We start from the raw sequence: 18,302 nt of genomic DNA on the forward strand, positions 1-18,302 counted from the left end.
AGCTTAGCAGTGTGATTCACATACTTGCGACTCAGTGTGGCTTTTTTTAGGGGGATTTCCACCACATGGTGTACACCTCAGAACACCACGTGTGCCACGCAGTTCCACCATGCTTGCCACAGCCTCCACCGCGCTTGGCATGCGTCACTTGATGTACGCGACTTCTAAGAGTGACCGCCCCTCATTCTCTGCAATGCTCTAGGCTCAAGGCTTAGCATTGTGACTTTGCCATCATAGTCAAAGTTGCTGCCCCTGGTGATTTATCACTAGTTCTAGGGATTTTTTATATTGCCTGAAAAAAATCACTAAATCAGCACATAAGTCACTAAATTATTGAAGAAAATCACTAAGTCAACCAAAAAATCACTAAAATCTAGCGATTTTTTCACTGGGTGGCAACCCTGATCATAGTACTATCCTTGAGAGCATCTGAGCTGACTTGTTACGACTATTGTGAAATTTAACGTCTACATATCTCTGTTATATCTCTCTACAATGCTTGTTACTGAACGAAAATGTAGTGTTTCCGTCAAATTTATTACATTTTCAATTACGGCACCTCAAGACGTTAATTATATATATATATATATATATATATATATATATATATATATATATATATATATATATATATATATATAAAAATGAAACTTATGTTTTTCTACATGACTGACCTAGGAGAAAACGTTTCCGCATAACTAGAATATACATAAATTATTTCTATTTTTAAGGCAAAAATAGAGATACAATTATTTTTTCTTTTAGCAAAAAATGATTTGCCCCTTTTGGTTTCTTTTCATTTTCAGGTCCTTTTTCCTAGTCATATACACTGTCCGCAGGTATGGAAAAAGTTTCAAGGCTGTCAGTAGTAGAATTCGACAGAATTCCAAAAGCTGCAGGCACTTTAACAGCACAACTTGTGTTTTGACAGCTTTTCATTGAGCAAAAAAATTCTTACACGTAAAAATGGTATTTTCAAACAAAATCTTATAATAAATATGAAAACTGCCAAGTAGGACTGCTACTTTGCTACCCTACTTTTTGCACGGTGGACTGTCCGGTAATCACAGCTGATGGTTTGCCTGTGTATGACTCATAGCCTGACCGAGGGATCACTCGCTCTCAGAAGTCATATATACCAGGTGACGTGTGCCCAACTTGGCGGAACTGTACAGCTCCCCTTTTAGCCTGAGAAATGATGGTACAGAGAGACAAAGCTCCCCAGAAGAACAAGGTCAATGGACCAGATACTTAAACAGTGAAAAGTGGGTCTTTGAACCAAGGCCCCTTCACTGAATGTTGTTTTTTTACAATTGTTCTGAAGTTTTCCTTCAAAAATAATCTTGCCCCATTTTTTTAATTTTTCAAACCTGCCCCTCCCCGAAGTGAATTCTACCATACTAGCCTGGAAAGGACATAATAGCTGGAGACATTGTTTTAAACATAAAATCCTGTCAAGAAGGTGCACTTTAACATTTGGGGTTTTGCTGTTCTTTCTGGCTGAACCGTTGAAGTATCAAGGACGTTAAAACAAAAATATTTTTGTTCCTTGGATCCATTTTAGGTCTACTCATACCCAAAATCTGCAATTTTCTAAAAAATTTTGTCAGTGTTGCCACTTTGAACCGTGAAAATAACTAGGCAAAATTTTGTAAACCTAACTACCCTTTTCGTCCGTAAAACTTCAAATATGAATAATTTATTGACAGTAAACAACTACATCTTTAAAGGAAAACTACCGATTTTTCTATTTTTAATTCATTTTTTATTTTTAATCTTTTAAAGTTTTTTTATTTTATTTTGTAAGGTATATTTAGTTGTGTGAGTTTCCATTTAATCAATTCATAAAATCAGATTTCATTTTCACACTTCTTAGTACTTTGTGGCGCTTCTGCTCAGGGTAATTTTTTCTCGTTTGATTTTACAGTATTTATAAACTTATAAAAACCGTAATCTTATAAATTACACAATGATCTGTAAACCCCCAAAAAATCTCGACAACAATTATAAGCAAATAAACTATAAGAGTAAACACTTTTATAATTATTTGTGTATGCTTGAGTCTGCATACGAGGGTACCAAATTTGGCCAAACTCGATTATGTTGTTCATGATCAAACAAGATTATAATAATTATTCAAGGGGGAATATGACCATCTGTAAAAACAACCCAAAATAGGCTATAGGCCTACTAATAAATCCTTGAGGGTGTCAAGCCAATTTGAAAAGAGATTAATGTCGAAAGGTCTAGGTAGTTTTCAACCTGCTAAGAGGGGTATTTTGAAAGAATCATTTTCATCGGTTTAAACCAGACAATAACGAACATTGTAGTAATAAGCCATTGTAGTAATAAGAGGGAAGTGCAAAATTCGCATATTATTTCTAGTGATGCCAGAGGACATAAGAAAAGGGATAATCAAAACTTGATTCAATCCGATGTGCTCTTTTATCTAGTCCAAGATCTGATAGATGGGTCCTTAGGTACTTGTGCATTATATCCTACACACGAAAAAAGTCAAGTTTGGTTAATGCTAATGAAATAAAGTAAAATTGAATGGAAATATAATACCATAGTTAGAAACAAATTTGGGCTATATATTTGCACATTAGGAGTAGGTAGGTGGGGGTTAAAGCATAGCATATATTAAAGACGCAACCTAACCTAACCTAACCTAGGTACCTTCCCCCCTAAACCCCCAAAAACAACAGTTTGAATATTGTAAACGCAATAAGAAATCACGCTTTGCGATCCATTTATCTAGCAAATACCCGTTTGAATGGTTTCCTGCAGTACTTCCCCGTACAGGCTATAGCGCTGTGTAGGATATAATGCACAAGTACTGCTCCTTATTAACTAATCATTACTATTAGCAGTTTTAAATAAGTCTTCACTCCCCCCCAAAGGGTACTCGCCTTTGATGATCTTGGAAAAGTTTCTGCTACAGCAGCAAGACAAATAACAAGGAATTGTTTTGACAATGAAATTTTGGTACTGTTCTATCAGCTAGGCAACACGCGAGACAGCCACTCGAGAAAAGCAAAGATCAAATAGGCATTAACCGGTAATTCCTATTAGATGCTGAATAAACAAGGGGTTTCTCACTCCGGGAACTATATTTAGGCTAAACTTGAGTTTTTTTGGGTTTAGGGAGGGAAGGTACTTAGATTAGGTTACGTGTTTAATATATGCAATGCTTTACCCAACCCCCCTAATACGCACATTTATAGCCGGAATTTGTTTCTAAACTATTATGTTTTCATCATATTTTGTTTTATTTCATTAGCATTAACCAAACTTCACTTCTCGCGTGTTGCATAGCTAATAGAACAGTACCGAATTTTTTTCTAAATGAATATTTCGGCTCTATATCTAAAAGCCACAATAAGCAAAGCACAGATAAATATGAAATGAGATTTACAATAAACACGTCACCATTAATACAAAAAAATTATCCCAGCATCATCACTAAAAGGAATCAAACAGTTCGTGGTGACGAACTGTAAGTAAGGAGAGACCCGGCTCAATGGTAACCGGAACTCTAGAAAACGGGTTTTTGATACAAATAGATATACAAAAAGAAATAGATGTTAATGCTGAATTCAAATATATAAGTTTCATCAAGTTTAGTGTTATCCATAAAAAGTTACACACCTGAGAAAATTTGGCTGATTTTCAAAAAAAGGAGGAAAGACCCCCTAAAAGCTATAGAACCTTAATGAAAATCGCACCATCATATTCAGAATATAACAATAACCTACTTGAGAGGTTTCAAGCACATATGTGCAAAAATACTTAATTTTACATTTTTTGCAAGAATAAAAATCACGGATGAGTGTTTATTTGTTTTTTTTTTCCCCAGGGGTATTTGTATTGACTACGTAGTAATAGAATAACTTGAGCGGACTCATTGAACCGGCCAATAAAATTTCTAGTTCCCTTTTTAAGTGACCAAAAAAAATGGAGGGCAACTAGGCCCCCTCCCACGCTTATTTTTTCCCAGTCATCCGATCAACATTTTTAGATAGCCGTTTTGTTCAGAATGTTAAAAAATATGATAAATATGTCTTTTAGGGTGACATAATCCACAGAAGTTCCCAGAGGGAGGGCTAAAAGTTATGAACTTTACCCAATGTTAACATATAGTATTGGTTATTGGTAAGTATACAGAAGTTTTCAGGAGGTTTTTTTTTCTGGTAGTGGGAGGGAAGGGTGGGTCGGTGGTTATGTTGGATAGATCTGTTCATGATGGAAGTTTTCATGGGGGAAGGGAAATTGCCATGAAGGGGGCGCCGGACTTGCCAGCATTATTTATTGGTTATTGGGAAGTATACAACCATTTTCAGGAAGGATTTTTTCTGGGGGGGGGGGGGCTAGAGAAGGGGGTTACTCTGGAGAAGAGGTCCTTGGAGGATGTTTCTTTGGGGTAAGAGACATTTCTATGAAGGGGGCGCCGGATTTCCAAGCATTAGAAATTAAATCGATCATTAGACGATCAGAAATTAAATAAAAAAACAAGTTTTTTCAACTGAAATGTAAGAAGGAATATTAGAACTTAAAACGAACAGAAATTATAACGTATGTGAGGGGTTCTCCCCCAAGTCAATACCTCGCTCTTTACGCTACAGTTTTTTTTAGTGCTTTCAAAAGAGCTATCTATTCTAATTAAACGGCCTTTGTGATTCAGGGGTTTGTGAATAAAATTTTTTTTAAATTTTAACGTAAAGAGCGTGGTATTGACTAAGGGTACAACCCCTTCATATACGTAATAAAAAAAACAATAAAAAAACAAGCGATACGGCTCAATAGTAATCGAAACTTTTAAAAACGGAATTTTGATGTGAATAAATGTATCAAAAGAATGTGTTTATAATGCTGATCATAAATATATAAATTTTATTAAGTTTATTATTACTCATCAAAAGCTCCAGGTCTGAGAAAATTTACTTAATTTTTTAACGAGGGGGGAAAAATCACCTACAACTGAAAGAATTTTAATGAAAATTACACTATCAGAATTCAGCGTATCAAAAAACACTATTACATATGTTTCAAGCTCATATCTGCAAAAATCTGCAACTTTTTATTTTTTGCCAGAAGAAAAATATACGAATACAGAAGTTAGTTACGTAAGTTAATTTGTAAAGACATCCATTTAGCAAAAGAAAAGTAAAATTTTTATGCAAATAAAAGCTGCATTAACTAAAAAACGATCAGAAATTAAATAAAAAAAACAAGTTTTTTAAACTGAAAGTAAGGAGCGACATTAAAACTTAAAACGAACAGAAATTATTCCGTATATGAAAGGGGCTGTCCCCTCCTCAACGCCTCGCTCTTTACGCTAAAGTTTGACTCTGTCTCACAACTTTATTTTTTAAAACAATAAAAAACTTTAGCGTAAAGAGCGAGGCGTTGAGGAGGGGACAGCCCCTTTCATATACGGAATAATTTCTGTTCGTTTTAAGTTTTAATGTCGCTCCTTACTTTCAGTTTAAAAAACTTGTTTTTTTTATTTAATTTCTACAAGGATTGAAAAACAAACACGAAATATATCAGGAGCATGTTTTTAATGCAATTCTTACTTTTTTGGCAGTTAATCTAAAAGGGCTTTTTGATACAAGTTCAATGGTATTAGGTTTCACAATGGGATATGTTAATTCATTCTTAATTAAATTTGTATATAATACGTTGAGTGAGTGTTCTCCCAAATCTCTATTTAAAAAAAGTAGTAGCCTATTATTTAACTAAAAGTTCAGTTTCTATTGTTTCTCGAATTATTTGTTTAATACCCAAATAATTAGCCTACTAATGAGGGTGGTGTTTTCAAAAAAAAAATATTGTATAGTCAGGGTTTTCGAATATATGATTACTGTTCAAATGGATCAAATGGGACAAAAAAATCCCTGTTTAAGAAATCCCTACACTGGGATGAAACTATCCTACTTCCAAATGGGCTCCGATTGAAGCTATCCTACCTCCAAATGGACTCCGATTGAAACTATCCTACCTTTAAACGGACTCCGACTGAAACTATCCTAACTCCAAACGGACTCCGATTGAAACTATCCTACCTCCAACTGGACTCCAATTGAAACTATCCAACCTCCAAAAATGGAAAAATAGGTAAGTTGTCTGTCTTGGGCTAAATTTTATGCTGAATCCGAATTTGCAGTCAAAATTGGCATTACACCGCTAAACTATCTTCAAAATTACCTTTTTTCTTTCTTACAATATGTTGCAGATTTGCTTTTATCACTACCTGAAACTATTCTAAGGCCTTGTTTGGACTTGGGATAGTTACATAGTTGCCAATTATTGCAAAAGAAAACTCTACAGTTTGGTCGTTCCCCTTTTGTTAAAAAAGGTTGTCAACCTTTTTTAGAAGTACTTGAAAAACAATTTCAAAAACTTCAAAAGCTCTCCTGAAAAGTAGCAGTTTTGGAAATCGAGGGATCAGCCACTTTCCATAAACTGGTAAGATCTCGGAGTGCCACGCGTGCCACACAGTTCAGCCATGCTATGCACACTTTTGCCTTTCTTAGCAAGCGCCATTCGTTGTACATGATTTCTAAACTGGCGACACCTCGGTATGAATCAACGCCTCTTGGAATCTATAAAATTCAGTAGGCTACTAAAGGGGTTCGACGATTCAGAAACTTAGTAAGCATTAGCATTTTGTCAAAGATTGCCCTTCCTTAAAACCTCCATTTTCAGCTATACATTTTATTTATTATGGGTGCAGCAATAGGTGCAACCTAGTCAACAGCGAACCATGACCCATAGTAATCGGAAGTTATTATAACTAGTATTCTGATTAATCTTAATAGTAAAAGATTATTTAAAAAAAATCTATGGGAATTTTGAGACAGCCTGAAACTGAACAAAATTGGAAACTAAATTGGCGTCGAATCGAAATGAAAAGTGCACGATTGAAACCACCGTGGTAAAAAACTCTATTGGAGAATTACAGTCCCCCACCTTGAACAGCAAGGAAGATCACTTTTTGCATGAGGAGCAGACATCTTCTTTTTTTATCCTAGGATGATTGTATCGAACCAGAGGTCGTAGAATGTTGGGAGAGGGCTTGTTTGAAAGAAAATTATAATATCTAGTGCCGTTTTCAGGTAATAAGACATCGTGGCGTTTTCATACCTTTTTGCACCGCAAATTTCAATTTTTGCCCAAAGAAGACCAAAATGCCGGGAAATCAAAACTCTAAGATAGCAAATCGATTTCTTTCGCCTGCCACTGAAATATCTTTAGAATTTTGAAAACTAGCGCTTTCCTGAAAACTCAAAATGGACCCAAAAAAACCCCGGATGTTCTCGTAAGATCAGAAAATTCTATAAATAGCCTGCAGAAAATATAAGACTAATTTGTGAGGCTCTTAATACTCTCACAGGCCATGACATCGATAACTTTTAGCATACAATTACAGTTATCCAAAACCTCAAGCAAGCTCAGTTTTCCGTAAAGCGGTAGTTTTGAGAACTTTACAAATAATGGAAAATATCAAGAGTCAGTTTATCTGAGCTAGTTTTGTATATATAGGCTATTGCGTAATCTGCGAAGCAATAATTTTAGTTCCTCTAAGTTTCAACTTTGCTCTTTACTTCTGTGAGAAAATATTTTTTGGACTAATTATCTAATAAAAGGACATTTTAAGAATTAGGACCCACCCCCTCGTATAGTTTAAGTTAGACTAGAAAAAAAGATCCCGAAGCAAAGCAGATCAAGCCAATTCAAAGTCATTAGATGTTATTATTACCAAAGTTTTTTTGCAACTAATAGATCTTGATAAGAATTTTGGCACAACAGCAAGTTTTATTGGCGGCATTAGTTGTAAACAACTCTTTTAATGATTTCCTTTGACAAACAAGTCTTGAGGCGTGATTATCCAAACAAGTAAAGCTTGCAAGATAAAGCATTACTTCAAAATAGGGTGGGCGGGGGGGAGGTATTTTACTCTCAATACAGTATCGTATAATTTTTCACGGGTAAAAGGAAATAAAGAAAAAAGAAGAGGAATCTCAAATTGAAGAAATACGTGGGATATATACCGGGCCGTATCCGGGAGGGGGGGGGGCTACCTAGTTTGACCCCCCCCCCCCCAAAAAAATTCTTCCGACAAGTAAAAAGTGATGAAAATGCATGCAAACAATTTTTTGTTGCTGTAAAGTTTTTTTTATATACACCCCGTCCTTGAATAAAATTCTGGATACGGCCCTGATATGTATACATTTTCCAGAAACATGTCTGGTGTCGCCAACTGACAGTCTACTGTGATAAGGCACGTAAAAAGAAATTATTTCGAGGGATAATTTGAAAAAGTTGACGAGACACAGCGGATGTGAAATTACAAAGGTTAAATTTCTAAAACAACTTTTTTCAACTGAAAGTAAGGAGCAACATTAAAAATTAAAACAAAGAGAAATTATTCCGTATGAGGGGGACTATCCCCTCCTCAATTCTTGCTCTTTACACCCAGGTCTTAAAAGTTCGTTAAAAATACTTCCCGTTCAAATTCAACGGCCCTTGTATTTCGGAAGTCGTTCTTACATAATTGGGATAAAAAGTCAAACTTTAGCGTAAAGAGAGAGGGATGAGAAAGGGGCAGTTATTTCAAACCGTTTGTTACCGCGAACTGTTTTAAATCGCAAAGATCTTGTGACTTAGGGAGACAGGGTCGCATCCAGGATTTTTTTGGGGGAGGGAGGGGGTACAAAAGATTTTTTAGGGGAGGGGGGTTACGAACAAAGGAATATGAATCAAAAATTTGTTTATATTAATTTGTTATGTTTTTACGAGGCAGATAAACATTTTGGGGATAGGGGTTAAACCCCCTAACCCCCCTGAATACGGCCTTGGAGGGAGAAGCTGGGTCTGAAAACCCCTTATTGCTGGTTTCATCTTGTCATGGGCACACACGAATAAACACCGTGATCCTGTCTTATGTACATCTGAGCCTGTGTCCAGAGTTGCTCTGTATCTTCCCCCATTACCTCGTATACACGAAGTGATCTAGCGTGTAACTCTTTTAAACGTACTCCATTCACATTGACCGGTTTAGGTAAGTTGTTCATCCCCACCAAACACGCCTTCATTCGTAGAAAAACTAGATGCAGCCGTATCACCAGTAATTAATTCATTCAATTTTTTTTTACAGCAATCCAATGGCATGACTATCATTAGCTTGAACATAGGATGTACTTTTATGCCTTCCCAGAAAAATTAAAATAAATTCAAACAGCTGGCCCAATCATTTAACTTCTTGATATCAAGACAAGATATCTGTCAAAATGTTGAATGCATGATTGATCATCTTTGATAAGTTAAGCAATTTTTCCACCTGCTTATATTGTATTGTTTTTTTTTTTTCAGCGGACTCAATTAGCGTGGCACCTGCCCACTTGAAAGTACTATCAAAGATACCTTTGAACAATAGAAAGGTATTGTCATTATAAAAATCCTATATCACAATATATGATATTTTTACAATATAGGATATTTTTTTTATGAGGGGGGGGATATACAAAAAAAATTACAAAACACAACAAAATTTATTTATATGTATTTTTGTTATTTCTGTACGAGTCATACACAAATTCTGAGGGTCAAAGCCGGGTGCCCCTCTCCAGGGTCATATCCAGGATTTTTTTCGGAGGTTTTACCCATTTTTTCTCGGCGGGGGGGGGGGGGGGTTACACAAAAAACGCATACAAAATTTGTTTACGTCCATTATTGTCACGTTTTTACGAGCCAGACAAACATTTCGCGGGGGGGGGGGGGCAAAACCCCAAATCCCCCCGGGACATGGCCGTGCCTTCCCCCTGGATATGGCCCTGTGTGCATGTATCTTTCTAACAGAATTGTTACCAAAAACATTTACCAGAAATACATTTTATCGAACCTGGGTAAGATTTGTGCAGAATACTACTAGTTCAATTCTCAGCCAAAATCATGTTGTAGGAAACTATTTGTAGATTTTAAGTGCATAATACAAAATAAAAGCAAAAAAAATCAAGTCTAACAAATTAAACTTTGCAAATTCTATCAGTTAAGCTTTGAGGAGTAGCTGTAAACTAATTTTCTGCTTTACAGTTTAGCATTTTATTTTTACACCTGCGGATTTGAAGTTTTGAAAAGATTTTTTCAAGTATCTATTTATATTTAAAGATTTAATGTTTAAGTTCCACGACAAATCGCAGCTGTGAATTGTAAGTACCCATTGTTTGTTAACCAACAATTCTTTCCACGCATTTACAAAAGATTGCTATGAACAATTATTGCTCTATGGTTTTACACTTTACTTTAAGGCCTTTTTTCAGATATTGTTTATGCTGTATGGATTAATTTTTAAATTCTACGACAAGTCGTAAACTCCTGTGGATCGTATTTTTAGTTATCATTATTTTTAAAATTGAAATTTTTTATCTAATTTAAAAAGATTTATTTGTTGTTTTTAAAATTAAATTTTTAAATTCTATGACAATTCGTAAATTCCTGTGAATCGTATTTTTAGTAATCGTTATCTATTAAAAATCGCTATTTTTTCGCTCTCCTATTAGTGGGGCTGTTAAACAGAAAATATCTCTAGAATTGTGCACTTCAGGCAAAAAGCACCAAAATTGGTGCAGATATAGATTAAAGCACGGGAAATCCAATGGTGACGGGAAGCACGTCGAGCGAACGCTCGAAAGCACCTTTACGAGCGCCCGAGGCGCAAAAAAAGCGCAAGTTTACCAGTCTTTCTACAGACGTATCAAAACTTCTGACAATTAGTTCTAAGATATGGAGAACGAATTGTCAGAAGTTTTGTAAGAACGTTCTTGGTAGCTAAATAAAAAGCAACAGATTGCTCTGAAGCGCGCAATAGAGCGCAAACTGTGCAAAATGGAAGCGCCTATTCAATGGAATACACAAACTGACAAAAACATAGTTTAGAGTGCTAGAAATTCGACTATTACAAGAAGCGGCTCGAGTTTGGCTGTTCAAGCGCGTATTTGCGCGCTCAAAAGCGTGCAAAACTGATGGAACGTTTTGAGAAACTCTGGGAAAAACTGGAAATATAGCATGAAATATGGGGAACCCAACGGTGATCGGTATGAAGGCGAGCGATTGCTCTATAGGGTCTTATAAAGCACCCGAAGCGCTGAAAAAAAAAGCGCAAGTTTACCAACCTCGCTACAAAAGAATCAAAATTTATGATTTTCGAACGATCCGAAATGAGAAGAAACAGCGGACTGTAGAAGATCACAAAATGGGCTCGGCATTTAAGAAAAGGTTCCAGAAAAACACTAAAAACCTTGTAAATACCCTAATAGAATGGGGTAATCCTTTCGAAAGTATGTATGAGTCTCGTTTCGATCAACTCCAGGGGAGTATCTCATTGTCGTGCCATCAGTACCTACCGAAGTCTGGAAATTGTTGGCTAACCCCAGTATGATACTTTTGTGGAAGAGCGTTTTGTAAAACCTACAAAGCCTATTGATTCACCGATACGCCAAAACAAGATGCTATTATTTTCAACTCCCATTTCATCATCGATACCAAAGTCGAAATCGATCCTTCAGATGGCCAAGTCAGATTCGGTCAGATTTGCCAAACTCTATATTGGTTGGAACACCAGAGGCGCTGACTTGGAAGAGTTTTTTCAAACACGAGAACCAGCCTTTCCCTCCTTCAATCTCTCATCGGGGTAATCTGAAATTCGGCAGGAAGTCTGATATTGTTACTCTGCTCACAGCTCATTCTTCTGAAGTTGTGACCGAGAAACCTCACCCCGATTCCAAGATTGTTGATGGTGCTGTCCCAGTCTACCGTATAAAGTCAAAAAGCAAGACGTTCGGCGAACATGTTACAGAAGAAATCTGCCAATACCTCCGTAAGCAGTTCACAAGTGAAACACAGCGAGTTAACGTCGTCTTTGGCGTTTATACGTCCGATAGTTTGAAAACTTCTATTGAGAAAAACGCGGCAAGGCTATGTATCTGACAAAGGTTGAAGAAAGAGCGCCAATTCAAAAAAACTGGACTAGTTTCCTTCAGTGTTCAGAAAACAAGAAGAGCCTGTTCGAGTTCATGGCAAAAAAAAAGAATTGCGACACTGTTACCAATCATTTGATTGTCGTGACTTCTGGTGATATTCCGAGAAGTACAATTCCAACTGACTTGACTGAAATTCATCCTAGCAACCACGAGGAGGGATATAGCAGGATAGTCCTGCACTGCCTTCATCAAGCGCGCTGCGACATGAAATCCATCACTGTCAGAACAGTTGATTCATATGTAGTTGTTCTGCTCATCGCAAAGTACTTTCTTATTGGGGCCGATCAACTGTACGTAGCCTACGGCCAAGGGAAGAGTTCCCGCTACATTCCTGTTCATGACATACCAACTGCAGTTGGCGAAGAAAAGGCGCAGTCACTACTTTTTTTTTCAAGCTCTAAGTGGCTGCGGCACTGTTACCACCATTCCTGTGGCATGGAAAGGAGGGATATCTTCTCCTCTTCAAGAGCTCACTGAAAACGACTTTGCACAGATTGTAAAGTTCATTGTGTACTGTACATGACAGATTCAGTGGGAAAGAGTCGGTAAACAAGTTGAGGATGTATCTGTTCACAAAAAAAGGATCATCCATGGGCAGACTTCCGCCAACCCAGGATGCGCTAAACCAGCACATTCGGCACGCTTACATTCAAGTCCGGGTATGGTCCAGTTCTCATCTTGCCATTATTCCCGAAAAGTACCCCAATGATTACGGACGGGAAAAGACCAGCAATGGGTTTTGGGCTCCCCGACGGTCAACCCTACCCCAAGCTTCTGTCGCCTGTCGAGAGCATATACGATGCAGTTGTAAAAAGCTATACTCTGGGCGCTGCAACTGCAGGAGCAGCTCACTTGAGTGCACCCAGTTATGTTCTTGCCACGGGTGCTGCCAAGTATGATGAATTTTTATGTATTATTATTTTGATGTCCCTTTTAAGACTTAAGCCTAACTTAGAATCTCGGTTTCTCAACATGTGATCTGATATCTCAGTCAAGTACCATACTATGTGATAATTATTGCCTTACTTTGAATTACATTTTCCAATAACAATGACAATCAAGACAAGTTAGCTAAAGTAGCAAACGGAAATGGCTTTTTTGGTTATGCATGTCCAAAAAAGTGCAATGTAGGTCTCTATGTGTGTCGGAAATCCTTCATTCCCTTCGTGTCATTAAGCGTCGTGGGCTCTGCTGGACGCTCTAAATCACGCTTCGTATTGCCTGTTCGATGTCATTTCGAATTATCGCTTGTTTTGAGAAACTAACGTTTTGTAAAATTTCCCATTTTCGCTCTTGAAGCGGGCAGTAAGACATGCCAGGACCGGATTCTGGCTTATAGATTCACTTTTTTAACACCACTCGTCTCTCCGTATTTCAGACCGTGTTTCAATCAAATCTGAACTTTCTGTAACAAGCAGATGAGTTTTGCGCTTTTAGCGCACTTTCAGCAATTGCAAAGGTGCTATAAAGCGATCGCTCGACATTCTGCCTGTGATTATTGAGTTTCCATACTTTGTACTATATTGCCACTTTTTTCCGGAGTTTAGTCAAACTTTCAATCAGTTTTGCACTTCTTGCGCGCTTTTGAGCGCACAAATTTGCGCTTTGACGCACAGACTCGAGCTGTTGCTTGTAATCTTAGGACTTCTAATACTCTAAACTATGTTTTGCCTATTTTGGTATTACATGGGATAGGCGCTCCTATTTTGCGCTTCACGCGCTTTTTTTAGCGCTCTATTGTGCGCTTCAGAGCGATCCTTTACTTTTTATATAGCCGCCATTGGAATCGCCATATCTTAAAATATAAATTCAGAGTTTTGAAACTTCTGTAGAGATGCTGGTAAACTTGCGCATTTTTTAGCGCTTCGGGCGTTCGTAAAGGTGCTATAGAGCGCCCGCTCGACGTGCCCGTCATCATTAGCTTCCCCGTACTTTAATCTATATTTCCACCAATTTTTTTGCTTTTTGCATGAAGTGTACGATTCTTATGCTTAACGGCCCAACTTATATGGGTTTAACTTATGAATGAAAGACGAACATTTTTGTACCATTTCATATCTAGGATTTAGCTCTAGGCTATCCATCTGCCAAATCACGTTTTTGAAATTTCATGTACATGGATTTTTAGATTGAAAATAATTTGAAAATTGGTTAAAAATCGTTGAAAAAAGGATAATTTTTCTATTCTTTTAAGCAAGTTCAGATCCTTCCCAAAGAAAAGTCTAAGTAATGGCGTAAGTCTGGCTTTTTGGATGTTAAATCGGAGACTAATGAATCCAAAAATGCAAGTATATTGTTCTTGTGAAGTAAGTTACAGCTGAAGACTTTCACAGCTGAAACTTTAAGTTACAGTTTTCAGAGGGAACATATACCTTAATCAACAACTGTTTCTATCCATTCCAAAAGGATGGTTGCTAAAAATTGTTAGAAACAATTGGAAAGACAGACACAGGCGAGAACCCTGGAATTTTTTTTTTCCCGGGGAGGCATTAATAAAAGAAAATATAGACAGAAGGGAATGATAAGCACATTTATTTGATATTTTGAACAGAGAGTGTAAAAATATTAAGAAATCTTAGGATTTCAGGAGGCCCGGGCCCCAAGACTCTCCTTGGGTATGTCCCTAAATATACTGGCCCTCGAATATACCTTTCTAGGTCTTATCTAGAAATCTAGATTGGGCTAGTTGATACTACACACAGCAGGGCAAGGGGTTATCGAGGTTTATCCCGAAACCTTATGTGAATAGACTACAAATGCTGGTTACACTATATTGAGAATCCGAAGATAATTTAAGCTTCATATGGATAGAACTGTTGACATTCGTCTTAAGCTGGCGGACATAACGGTAAATAATCAACCAATGAAAAAGTAAAAAAGCTGTCTTTCCACGACATCAAAAGAAATACGCTTTCCTATTGATGGATTCGTTCACTGTTTTGTCCCTAAACCAAACATAAGGTGTATTCTGCCAATATATTCATGAATATTGCTCAATATAGCATTATTTTGTGTCCATAATATTCCAATGTCTTTGGATATATCTTTCCGTCAAAACGTATTTTGAATAGAAGTACCGTTTGGGAGACACCCTTTGCTTAAAGGAACTCAAATAATATAAAAAAAACAATTTTTAAGTTCAGCAAGGCCTTATCTAAAAGAGGAGAGGTACCGGGTTTGACCCCCCCACCTAGCAAAAATACATAAAAAAAAAATCTGGCACGCTTTTTAAGAGTATTTACCCCCCCCCCCCCCCCAAAAAAAAATCTTTGATATGCCCTTGTTCAGTGTTATAATTTTAACGTCAAAACTCCCTGCAATTTATTTATTGGCTGTATAGGGACACGGTTCATTGTCCCACACTCAACAATGCCTTTATAGTCCTAACATAAGGCAGGCTTAAATACTATTGCGATTTCATGTTGCCCATCATGAAATTCGTTCAAAGGTCTACTGCATGTATCATATAATAATGGGTGTAACCCAATTGACTTGTAGGAAGATAATTATTAATTTTACCTCAAAAGGATTATTATTATTGCTCAAAACATCTAATTTACATTTTGGATACGGGACTATAAATTTCGTCAACAGAAAGAATTCCAATAACATAAAAAAAGAGAGAGAAAAAACTGAGTCAGTTTGAAATTCAACCATAGCTTTGAATGTAATGAAAACATTGGCTAGGGTCAAGACTGTATCCACGATTTTTGCTCGGAGGGGGGGGGGGTACAAAAAAACTTTAAAAAGCATCAAAAATTCATTTGCATGCATTTTTGTTACGTCTTTACGAGTCAGACAGACATTTCGGGGGGGGGGATCTACTCCCCCCTGGATACGGCCTTGGGCCACATATGTACGCAGGATTTATTTGAGAGGAGGGTACAATAATGAAAAACAGTATTTGATATTTGAAACAAAAAGTGCTTATAGATTCAGAAAGCTTAGGAATAATGGTTGCAGCGGCAGCTGCAACCTAGTAAAGAGCAAACCACTAAAGAGCAGGAAAATGACTAGGGGGGTGGCCAGAGCATCATAGAGAGATGTGTAGTAGCTCATTTGAAAGGGAATTAAATTTTTAAGTGCCCTTTTTAAGTGACCAAAAAGATTGGAGGACAAATAGCCCCCCCCCCACCCAACAAGTCCTATAAAAATTTTGAGATAGCCATTTTGTTTAACATAGTTCAAAGGTCCAATATATATCGTTTTGATGATGATATGGCCCTTCATAGTCCTGTATGTGGTATCGGGCGTACTGTATCGGAAATATCGGTATCCGCTGTTGGTTTTTTTTTTTTCATTCATTTTCTAGGCTCATTTTTTTAAAGCAGGTCCCGGCAAGTCATTATGGTTGCAGCGGTAGCTGCAACATAGTAAAGAGCGAACCACAGCCCATAGTAACCGAAAGTTAAAAAACACGTTTTGAAAAAAACACTGTCAATTGAATAAAAATTCCATCCAACACTGACTCAGGAATATTAACTATTATTTCAGTTTGACTTAAAAGTAAAAGTTTATTGCGAAAAGAAATTTATGGTGATTTCGAAAAAAAGCCTCAAACCCACTCGAAAATGGCGTCAGATCAAAATGAAAAGTGTACCATTGAAATTAAAATGGTCAAAGCCTTGTACAGGGAAGTTACAGTCCCCCTCCCTGAACAACAAGGAAAATCACTTTTTTGCATCGGTAGCACCGATCTGTCTCACTTTTTTTTTTTTTTTTTTCCCAGCAGGTCTAGCGGGCTACTACAACATCATATAGATTCTTAATGGCTCATTCAAAAGCTGTTTCTCATATCTACGTGCTTTTTATAAATTCTGCCATCTGCAAGTGCAATATGGCACTAAAATGGCACTTTTTGTGCTATTTCTCAATGGGTTTCACCGTAAATAGGCTATATCAATCAACACGGTTTGAACTTCAAAAGTAGTTTGAAGTTTCTTGAATATCATTTTCAATTTGACTATAGGACCAGAGAAAGGAACTTGGATTCAAAGATCCCTATTCCTGTGTTCATGCCTGAGAATGGGGTTGGAATTACAAACGATTACTTTGTACAGTTCATAGCATATATGCTTACTTTATTTTCAATTTCCTTAGCTGAAACGTCTAGAGAATTAAAATCAACTTGGTGGACTGTGATGAAAAAGTTGAGAGCCATGGCTAATTAATAAAAAAAAAGCCAAGAGAGATAGTCTGAGTGACAGGCAAAGCTGGCATAGGCTCTTTTTCAGAATTGTATAAAAATGATGTCCTTACACTTATTGATATATAGTCTATCATCCATCCTGAGGAATAACTAAGGTTGATAAGCATGGAGTAATGGTAATTCAAAAACTATACAAGTTCTGTGAGCCATTTAAAGGCGATTGGAAACCAAAAATAAAGTTTTCTAGAATTCTTTACTCTATGCTCAGTCGTTCGGACAACTGAGATTGTTAGTTTTATATGAGTTTTGCCTACTGGGAAAGCCCACTGGAATTGCAATGGGGATGACCGAGATTTTTGGGTTGCCTAATGAAAAAGAATGTCCACTGGACTTGTATGTAAAACGGGGGATAGCTGCTCCCTTGCCTTCTCCTGTGTTAGGTATTGCTTAGGGCGAGAAGAAATGCACAAGACAAGCATAAACTCCTCGAATTACAACTTAACTATATTGTTATTTCCCAGCAAATACTTTTAACGACTATAAATAGTGAAAATGCTACAAATGACACCGAGAGCCCCCTGCTTGATTTATTCCGTTACAAAGTTTAGAAATACTTAACTTGTTCGGTTTGTCAATGGAGTCAAATTGATTCAACAACTTTAGATGATACAGAAGCATGCTACTTTCCTGTACCTGCAGTCCTCTATCCTCAAGCACATGTCGACCAAGAGATCATAGATACGACGGACATAAGATTTTCCATAGTACTCTACCCGTTTCCACCAGCAGGTATATGTCCCAATTGCCACGAACGTCAGCTTCAGACCATATTCACACACACTCCTAAATTTCTTGTTGTAAATCTGGACAGAAGAGCATTTCAGGTAAAACAAATAGAAGAATACTAGATTTTTGTCGAGGCAACGTACACCTGAGGAAGACAGATGAGCGTAATCTGAGTCAACGTCAATATTATGATCTGTTTATGTCATCAGAACACTATCGTGCATGCTCTGTTGTCATTCATAGTGGATCTCAGTTTAATAATGGTCATTATTACGTTTATCGAAGGACCATAGAAGGAAGCTGGTGCTTGTGCAACGATGAAA

The 18,302-nt window shown here is 37.1% G+C and overlaps 1 protein-coding gene across 7 annotated transcripts in view; it reads right to left on the bottom strand.

Moving 5' to 3' along the window:
- Rap2l (Ras-associated protein 2-like) overlaps positions 1-18,302 on the bottom strand; it is a 101,134-nt gene that overhangs the window by 29,812 nt on the left and 53,020 nt on the right. For 2 of the 7 annotated variants that reach the window (XM_089104467.1, XM_089104468.1), the window contains one exon: positions 25-292. The exons of the other annotated variants lie outside the window; for them this stretch is intronic. The gene's annotated coding sequence lies outside the window, so the exon portion shown is untranslated. The remainder of the gene's footprint in view (positions 1-24; positions 293-18,302) is intronic. 7 annotated transcript variants of the gene reach the window in all.

Source organism: Artemia sp. Qi Xiang Cuo, chromosome 18, assembly GCF_049724085.1.
Source record: "Artemia sp. Qi Xiang Cuo chromosome 18, ASM4972408v1, whole genome shotgun sequence".
In the NCBI taxonomy this organism is placed as follows: Eukaryota; Metazoa; Arthropoda; class Branchiopoda; order Anostraca; family Artemiidae; genus Artemia; species Artemia sp. Qi Xiang Cuo.